The sequence below is a fragment of the Sciurus vulgaris genome (genome assembly GCF_902686455.1).
Source record: "Sciurus vulgaris genome assembly, contig: HiC_scaffold_170_arrow_ctg1, whole genome shotgun sequence".
In the NCBI taxonomy this organism is placed as follows: Eukaryota; Metazoa; Chordata; class Mammalia; order Rodentia; family Sciuridae; genus Sciurus; species Sciurus vulgaris.
In genome coordinates this window covers 260,325-266,793 of record NW_027632883.1, presented here as the reverse complement: position 1 = coordinate 266,793, position 6,469 = coordinate 260,325, and the positions used below count along the sequence as shown (strand labels likewise).

At 41.5% G+C, this 6,469-nt stretch overlaps 1 pseudogene across 1 annotated transcript; it reads left to right on the top strand.

Moving 5' to 3' along the window:
• The first annotated feature begins 2,296 nt into the window (after positions 1–2,296).
• On the top strand, positions 2,297–3,455 carry LOC306652271 (chromatin target of PRMT1 protein-like; annotated as a pseudogene). The gene is made up of 2 exons: positions 2,297–2,472; positions 2,557–3,455. The product of its transcript is annotated as a chromatin target of PRMT1 protein-like (transcript).
• The last annotated feature ends 3,014 nt before the right edge of the window (positions 3,456–6,469 follow it).

Sequence of the window (6,469 nt, the reverse complement as noted above, 5' to 3'; positions counted from 1 at the left end):
ACTAAGGAGTCCATAATTAAACCTCTGTTACACCTAAGAAATTATTTCAGGGGGAAGTACATCAGAAGAATAGCCAAGGAAAGCATTTGCAATGGAAAACGGTAGAAATGTTGTCAATGGAACGAAGACATTTGGGGAGATGTAACTCTGCTCTACTACCCCTGTCCACTTTCCCTCTGGATCCTTTGTTCTAATGAGCAAAATGATGACAACAAAGCTAATGGGCCTGAAGCCATAACATCAGGAAACTGAAAAAAGAACCTTTTTCACCCTATATTCTCCTATATGACTCAGTTCCTACTGGTCCTGGAGTCATGAAGGGCTCTGCAGTTTTCACTTGTGAGGAATACAACTTGAAACCCACACCACACATCTACCCCTTCCAGGTGACCTCCAGAGGGTACATTCATGGCTCCAGAGCATAAAACCCAGGGTCATTTGGACCTGTGATCCATGGCACTCTGCAGAAGCCCACTTCCTGAGCAATAAGTAGAATATAATTTGTTGTCAAGCATAGTTCTGCTCACAAGCCAGTCTCAGTTAAGTGGAGGATGCTTTCCTGGAATGAATTTGGGTTTTGGTTGCTGCTGTGGGGCAGTGAGACCAGCTGCCATTTACATGGGCTCTCACTAGGTTTGGCTCATGATGTTACTTTCTGAACTGAGGGGATCTCAGGATGGCCTGGTGTATGTGAGTGTGTAGCTGTATGTGCATGGGGATTAGTTTGTACAGGCAAAATGCTGGCTCTTAAAGAGTTGCTGCTGTGACTGGATGAGACAGTAGAGACCAGTCTAAAACCACAGCTTGCCCAATCCAAGCCCTATGCTCCTCACTCCAATTCTGATACTCTTTTTAACCTCCCTCAATTTGATTTGCCCCAACAAATTTCCATTTCACAATTACAGGTAAAATGAAAGCAATATGCCAGATACACTAATTTTAGAAGATTTTGATGACATGGACCCAGGAACATAATTCATGGGTACAGACCCTATTCTCTCAGCACAAAGACTATGATCTGTGAGTCATCCTGCCCCATGCTGTCTGAAGATACACTACATTTGACATGCAGAAGGTATAACAATATTTTAATTAGCATTCAATTAGTAAAATTAAAAACAAATGCTTTTACATAAAAGTTCACTGTTGTGTTCTTGTGAAGCCTTAAATGACATTGGGTACTGGGGCATGCATCCTGACTTGGCAAGAGGGTCTGAGCGCTTTTAATCCATAGCCCCTGAAGCCCTCTCCACATGCTTTTATTCTCCTTGGTCTGGGTACTGAGAAGGTAGTCCTGGCTACAGAAGTTCACATTCTCCATCTTTAGGGCAGGGACATGAAGCTGCCCAACACCAGAGGCCCAGATGAGGGGTTCTCATTGCCTGGGCCCTGCTCAGAGTGTAAGGACTGCTAAAGACTGTTGTGTACACATCATGGAGCAAGGGACACTATCATAGATCAGCATCCACCCAAATTCTCTGCAAACCATTTAACTGCAATCCATATTTTCCCATAATAATATGCACCATCTAGTTCATAACTATGTGCCAATATCATTTCATAGAGACTCCACAAATCCCAGGAAATGATCTCTGTTGTGATTTCTTTAAACATTAGGAATTAGGGTGGTATTTTCCCATGACATAAGAAAGTATCAAGTTAACTGATACATTGTTCATCTAGTTTTTCTTTTAAACTTTGTCTATATAAGAACTCAGTGTTGCATTTTATCTTATTTTTTCTCACGCTAACATAGCAATACTTTATTGTTTTTACTAGATTCTTGATCTGCTTGAACAGATGTCAGAAGCTGTTGAGTCAAATATAGGGAAAATGAGGTAAAATTTCAGTCTGAGTTTGAAAAATAAACAGGGGTGATGCCTTTGAAGAGAGGAAAGCAAATTCACTCTGGTCATAAGAAGTCATTATTTACTTCTATTTGAAAATGTCCTTTCAGATACCTGATTGAAACAAAGGGGCCTCTTCCCAGGGTTCTGCTGGAGATAGTGTGGGCTGAAGTGCAGATGCTAAATTCTTCCCAGAATATCAAACACACCTGTGCCCACCAGGTACTGAGCAGGTGTGCTGGCAGAATGGGGAGGATTCTCTAGAAAAGAATAAAGATGGGGACACTGAGCAGGAGTTGGCGGTGGCAGCTGTGGTGGCACAGACAAAAGGCAGAGGAGGGCAGGCAGGATGACCAGGCAGATTGGCTGGTTAGGTAGTCAACTTAAACGGACTAGCCTCGCAATCTACCACTCACTTTTTTAACCAACTGCCCATCTACTTTACCTGAGCCCCTCCGTCAACTCAGGTTCATCCAGTCCCCAGCCCACCTGCTGCAGCTGTGGTGGCAGCCCCAGGAGGAGCACTGTCATCTGTTTCTTTTGACTCTTGGGATTTGAAGATGGCTGCACAATCAGCGCCAAAAGTTGTGCTAAAAAGCACCACCAAGATGTCTCTAAATGAGCAGTGAGGCAGCCAATAGCAACTTCAGCTCCTTTCTAACAGCACATTATGTAAATAGCCCTGGGGTCTGATGCACAAAAACCGGTTCTTTACTAATATGCTGAAGAACAAAAAACTGATGCCAGTGAATATTTGAGTTTCGATGCAGCAACAACAGCAGCTAGCCAGTGCCAGAAAGAGAAGACTGGCCCAGCAGGTGGAGAATAGATCCTCTGTCCAGGCAGCATTAAAACTTAAGCAGAAGAGCTTAAAGCAGCACCTGGGTAAGTGTAAAACCCAGGCATGGTGTAGCTGACCCATAGAGGCCCTGGCCAGGGGAGCAATTGGAGGACAAAGTCTGCCCATGATCCAGAGGCTTATCCAGAGGACGACACTGTGGGTGATGAGCCACCAGGACCTTACTTAGGGGTGGGATGTCATTCCTAGGTAAAAACCCGCTCCGAGGTGGACGAGCCATAGCTCCCCAAATGGGCTTAAGAAGAGGTGGCATTCGAGGTCCTGGAGGTCCTGGGAGAGGGGGCCTAGGGCATGGAGATATGGGTTGTGGCGGAATTGGTGGTAGAGGTCGGGGCATGATAGGTTGGGGAAGAGGGGACTTTGGAGGCCAAGGCTGAGGCCAAGGCCATGGACTGGCCCTGTATTGACCAAGGAGCAGCTAGGCAATCAGTTGGATGTGTACATGTTGAAAACTAAAGGACACATGGATGCCGAGTTGGATGCCTACATGGCACAGACAGATCCAGAAACCAATGATTGAAGCCTGCCTGCCTATCCTTCTCTGAGAGACTCTTATTAAGTCACCACATCTGTAAATAACCTTGAGATAACAGATGAGAAATCTGATTGATGCTAGAAGAACCTAGCACAATAGGCTATGGACTTACCTGCCACCAGTTTGTACATTTAGTGTGTTTCTTTTATTTTTTGATACTGTGTTATATGAAATCCTTTTATCCTTTGATTTAATTGGTCTTTGTTTTGTTTTGATTTTTTCCTCTCTCTTCACCCAGACTTATCTTTGAACATGAATGTGTTGACCTTGTGGGTACAATATTTTACCTACTTCTGCCTCCCATCTATTGTACACTGACATTCTCTGTGCCCCCACAAAAAACTCCCAGAAAGAGCCAGTTTTTCTCCTTGATGCCTTAGTTTCTCAGACAGAATTCTCTTGTACATCCTGTTTAAATAGCCTCTTAGAAGTGTTAAGGAAATCTGGAGTTGAAAAATATGTTTTGCTGCATTGTTAACAGTGTAGTAAGTTGGGAACATTGATGTTGCTACAGGGATACATAACAGGTTACACATGGTATCTGCTTTGATTAAAGTTGCTACCAGGTGCTTTGATACCACATAATTGGACACCAGCATGCTAGATTGGATACATGCACTTTCTACCTCCAAATGAGATTTTTCAGCTTGCCTCTTGGATTTGTATAATATTCAAAGGGATTGAACTGCCTTACACCTGCAATGGAGAGGAAGAAGTTATTTGGTTTGACTAGCACAACAGAGGGAAAGGAATGGGGGAGGAGGGGAGACCACTACTGGGAAGGATCAAGAACTACCCATACCAAAATGCAATTATCATGTTTGTCCCAGATCAATCTTGGGTTTTTCCATTTGTTGGCTTTATTTGATCCTCTTTCTCTTGAAGGTTTAAATTCAACCATATTCTGTCAACTCTTCCAGGTTCAGTGGAATCTTGTATTTCTGGTTCATTATACCAAATTGTTCTCTCAAATCCAAAAAGATAAAAGAAAAAGAAAAGGAACAAAGATGTGCATGTGGAATTAACGATTCACACAATGCCCCCATACAGCTTGCCCTGGGCACACTCATTCTGCTTCATCAAGCAGATTTCCTCTGCACCTGGCTTGAGAGGTCTCCTAACCCTTAGGAACTGCAAAAACAGAGAGGCCAGGCAGGGAAGCATGGCTTTGAACAAACCCAGGGAGTAAGGTCTCTTAAAATCATCCACATGGAGTTTGTGATGTGTTTGTGGACTTTTTCCTTATTCATGTCACTGTAATTACTGCCTAACTTTATTCATTTATGATAATCTGCTCCTCTAACAGTTGTGATTCAAATGCAGTATTTATCTTTAGCTGCTCTGCAGTACCTGTTCCTCTTTTGATGTGCTGTCAGCATCTATTTAGGACATCACTATGCCCAGGTACCCTGTCATCTGCACTTTACCAAGCTAGATTCTCAGCACCAACCTAAATATGCAAAGCATTTATCTGGGCATAGGACTGCTGATGGTAAAATGGGAATGTCTATCAGGGAAACAGATGAGCTCTGCTAATTAAGGGAATAAAAACTTGAGCCATAATAAGCTACTGTAACATAAATGAGCCTAAATTACATTGTCAGTACTATTTACAATTTTGCATGGCACAGCCTTGCAATTATGTCTATTCAATTACAGCATTCAGAGAATTTTTAAATAAAGATTTCTCACTGAGACAAAACATTCCATTTGGAAGCCTTTGTGGTACAATGGAATTCAAAACCAGCCATTAAAGAACACATCACTATAGAACCAGAAGAAAACTCTGGGCCAAGGGCCTAAAGTTTAGCAACTTTTTGAAAAAAAAAAAAGAAATATTTAAGGACTTAGGAATAAATCACAATGACTATGACCTCTCTTTATGGTTGTAGAAAAATTGAATTGCATTGCAAATATCATTGTGGTTTAGTCAACTTCTTTTCTAATGTTGCTAGGGATGGAAGCCTGGACTTCACACATGCCAGGTGAGGTTCTACCATTGAGCCATATCCCTGGCCTGGATCAACTTAGTTCTAATAAGAAAAGGAAATAAAACGTATACCAAAATTTGTAAAAAAAAAAAAAAAAAAATCCAAAAAATTTTCAAGTGTTGAAAATCCCTTCTAAACTTTAAAAACATAAAATCCATAAATATTTCCTGATTTATATTAAAGATAAAAGGACTCTTTTAAAACATGGTATAATATATATTCTTAAATATAATTGAAAATGTGTTCTTAAATCATCAGATATACAATGTTCAAATTCCCTTCCCTGTTGAGCCTTCTTTTTTAACCTCTAATCTATCTTTTGTAGATGACACTTTTCTTCTCTGGATAAGCAGGGGTGCTTGCCAATCGACTTTTTTTCTACCAAGCTAAGCAAATCCTGTGATTACATTCACCTTCACTGAAGTTTCTGCAGTTGCTCATTCCATCATAACCAAGGTTGGTTTTCTGTAGGAGTCAAACTAAATAACCTAATTACAGAGGAAAAACCAGGCTTATCTTGGTTTAAAAATTGAATTGTGTTAACAGCTTAGAGGAAAGTTGCTTTATTGGACAGAAAGAAATGAATTTAGCTTTTATAAGAATGAAGGTGAACATTAAAGCTTCTAGCTTCAGGAGCAGAGAAGAGAACCACAACTACTGGGGCCGGAAAATGGATATTAGCTTCTTCTTACCCCACAGCATGCCCCACAGTATGTCCAAGGCAGGGTAGACCTTCTGTTCTGGCTAGCTCCTAGCCCACTGACCATTAGGCCAAGCCAACTAATACCAACTTAGGATGCTTTCAATTGCATGTAGAAAAGAATAAAAAGATTTACATTCCAATAAAAAAAAATATCAAAGCTGTATTTGGACAATACCTGGCAGAATAACAGATAGAGGAATGTGTCAACCATTTCTATGATGTAAATTGGGGCAAACCTTCTCCATACTCTTTGGTATTTTTTATGAGGAAGAAAAGCATCCCATGGAGAAACCACATGCAGCATAGATGAAGCCATGGGACTTGCTTCCATGGGATTGTGTGGATGTTCAGGGATGCTGTGCCTCCAGTCACACATCAGAGCTCACATCAGCATAGCTAGGTGAGCCTGGCCAAGGTAAAATTTAAGGAGGAGGATAGGCTGTCATGTTATTCTCAGCAACTGTGTTTGTGTTTGTGGCAACAGATAATGGATCACCCATCAAGTGCCAGTAGAGGACCTTACAGGGAGCTCTT